Source organism: Mastomys coucha, unplaced genomic scaffold (genome assembly GCF_008632895.1).
Source record: "Mastomys coucha isolate ucsf_1 unplaced genomic scaffold, UCSF_Mcou_1 pScaffold5, whole genome shotgun sequence".
Classification (NCBI taxonomy): Eukaryota; Metazoa; Chordata; class Mammalia; order Rodentia; family Muridae; genus Mastomys; species Mastomys coucha.
The window spans coordinates 6,466,348-6,469,702 of NW_022196911.1; positions in this window are offsets into that span (position 1 = coordinate 6,466,348).

Consider the following 3,355-nt stretch of genomic DNA (forward strand, 5'->3'; position numbering starts at 1 on the left):
GCCTTAGTAAGAGGCCCTGTCTTAAAAGGTAAGGTGGGGAGCAATTGTGGCCGACCCTTTGCATCAACATTTGGCCTCCACATGCATGTGTACACACATGCACACACAATATTTCACCACAGCACAAGGTTTGAGTGGATTCCTTGTGCATTTTTGACATTTTAGAAAAAAAAAGATTTGTAAGTGAATTAGAACCATGGGTGACACAAACACAGGTGGGCCAAGCCACAGGAAATATAAATTTCTTTTCTTTTGTAATGACTTTCCACCACAGGTAAGAAAATAAATGCTAAGACATGCTTCTGCTGTGTGGACACAGCAAGGATACATCTAAAGAAATTGGCCAGATTCGCTGTTGGGTGATTTGAGAAGATAACTCTGACTGAAAAATGTCGTAACTCATATATGCAGACCTTTAGTTGGAAGTATTTGAGGCAGAGTTGTGTGTGTGTGTGTGTGTGTGTGATGTGTAGAGAACACAAAACCAAGTAGCAGGCACTTTCGAAAGAACTGGCTGTTGTGCAGAATTGCTTTGTATGGAAATCGAGTCTGAGGAATCCGGGTTTCTAGGAAGCCCCGTGGGATGTGACAGAAGAAAGGAGGTGACACATGTAACATTACTTGCCTTTCGCAAGAGACTCCGTTCCATCTTTAACATTGTAGTCCCACTTGGATAAAGGAAATTACATCAGTGATGGAGAATAAAGCACAGGGTGGTAGGACAGTGATGGAATCCAGGAAATGTTCTTTATCCAAAACTCTGAAAGCTTTTTCAGTTAGAAAAGCCTGCTTCTAAAGGTTACATACTGTAAGATGTCATTTATATAGTGTTCTCAGAATAACATTACAGATAGAGATATAGAACAGCTACATAGCTTCCAGGGCCAAGGGGAGGGAGAGTGTGAATTGTGTTGGTGGGATGGTCTTAAGTCTCGAATAATCTTGACATGTGATAAGAGAATCATATGTTTATATTAGATAGAGAGAGAGAGTAGGTGGGAGAGGGAACGGGGAGGGGTAGAGGGAGTCCATTCTAGGAATGGCGCACCTAGAGAGGTCTGTAATCTCCTCCATTGAGCTTCACCAGCATTTGTCAAGTGAGATTTCACCAGTAAGCAACACAGTTTCTTAGAAAACAAAGCCGGAGAAGATAGTTAAGGTCAAGGGCAATGAGAAGGGTGAGGTTTTTTTTTTTTTTTTTTAATTTTCTGTGTGTCTATAATTATTTCACTCTGCAAAGTTAGAAAGAACGTTCCAGGTGCTTCTGATAAGTCACCAGTTCAGACCATACAACCGTTGGCAGCTATTGGTTAGTATGAAGGGGATGGGAGGGACACGTGAGACTTGGCTCTGAAGATAGTTGGAGGCTATTGGGTAGTATAAAAGGGGTGGGCGGGACATGTCAGGCTTGACTCTGAGGATAGTAGGAAGGTATTTGTTAGTATAAGAGGGGTGGGAGGGACACGGCCGACTTGGTTCTGAGGATAGTTGGCGGCTATTGGTTAGTATGAAAGCGATGGGAGGGACACTGCAGACTCGGTTCTGAGGATACTTTAATCTATGCCTGGGTAACCAGGTTGCAGCTTGGAGTAGTCATTGCGTTCCAGATGCAAGTAGAAGTGACTGTGCTGGTTGTTAAGGGCAGAAGGCAAAATGCTGAAATGCACGTCGCAGAAATGTATGTCTAACATTTGGTCCCTTCTTGATGGAGTTGGTTTGGATACTTTTATAGCTCTTTGGATATGAGGCCTACCTCTGGAAGACATACTTTGGAGGGTTCTATCTTGGTGCCGCCATTTGAGTGTATAGCTGCCTTCTGTATACAGAATTCCTGCCCAGGTCTCTGCTTCCTGGTCTCCTGCTTCCTGCCTGCTCTTCCTGGTCTCCTGCTTCCTCTTCCTTCTCTCCCCTCTCCCTCTGCTCCTCCTCTTCCTGTCCTCCTCCCCCTCCCTCCCTCCCTCTCTCTCCATCCTGGTTTCCTACTTCCTGTTTTCTCTCTGCTTCCTGATCTCCTGCTTCCTGTTTTCTCTCTACTTCCTAGTCTCCTGCTTCCAGCTTTCCATTTTCTAGTTGGCAAGAGATGGTAAGAGCACCATCCACACAGTCTTGGCATTATAATCTCTGCTATATTCTTCCCACTAAGGTGGAGGAAATTGAAACCATGAGCCAAAATAAACCATGCCTTCTTGAGTTCCTGACTGGCGTTAGGAAACAGCAGTAATAAAGGTTGACTGATATCCCCCTGAGATGGCCAGGGATCTGAGGAGTGAGAGGGAGGTAAGGGTATCTAGTTCCCCTGGGGCAGGAAAGAGTCCAGTTATGTTCACAGTATGTAATACTGTGGGGTTTTAGGAATGGATGGGCAGGGGCCCCAAAGGTAGGAAAGAACAAAGCCTAAAGAATTCACGTTTTTAAAAAAGCCCCAGAGGTATGGTCTGTCACAGCTTCAGATGGATGACTGAGACGATGGAGTTCACAGTTGAGAATTGTCACAGAGGCAAAAACTGGTCATCTGCTTCTGCTAAGGTGGACAGAAATGAGTTGAGGAGAACCTTGGCAGTTCAGGGAGGACAGAAGTGTAATTGCTATTTCTAGGGGAGTTCCATGTGCCTGGACATGCACCTGGGGTGGAGCAGATAGTCTTCATAGACATCAGAGCTTGTAGGTTTGTGCAGCCTTTGTGGGAGGTGAGGTCCAGCCAATAACCTGTTAGGCTAAGGCTTCATCTGGACAACCACAGATGGCTGGGAGGCAGGACTGCAAAACACAGGGATGCTCATGGGAGTCATCAGAGTTGCCCTGGTGATAGAGAACTCATGGGCAGCCAGTCCTCCCTGCTTGGTGGCCTCTGGACAGGCCCCACTTCCGGGTTCTGCTTCTGGGTTCTGTTTCTCAGTACTCATGTGGTGTGATGTCACCCTTTGCTGTAGGAAAGGGCTGTTTCACAGTCTTGAAATGACCTGAACTAGCCCAGGATGCTCTTTCTGATTGATGTCCCCATCCCTTCTAGGTATTTAAGTCAGAAGGCATCCAAGCCATTTCTCACATTCAAAAATCTCTGTGGGAAGGATGTGTGGGTACAGAAAAGCTTTCTACAGTGCATTTTCTTAAATGTCTTTTTCCATCTAAAGTGTGTCTCCATGGAGCCTTGAAACCCTTGTTGACCCACAAATTATCCTTTCCCTTCTCTAGAAAATCTGCGCCTGTGCTTGGTGTTGCGTCAGCAGTGGGCATGTGAGTGACGAATTTCCTGTCTATTAATTGCGACTATATTCTTTCTTTCCCAAAAAAGCAAAGACACTCTGGCTCTGTGGGTTGGTAGCCCAAAAGTTATCTGAATGCTTCTTTCTGTACT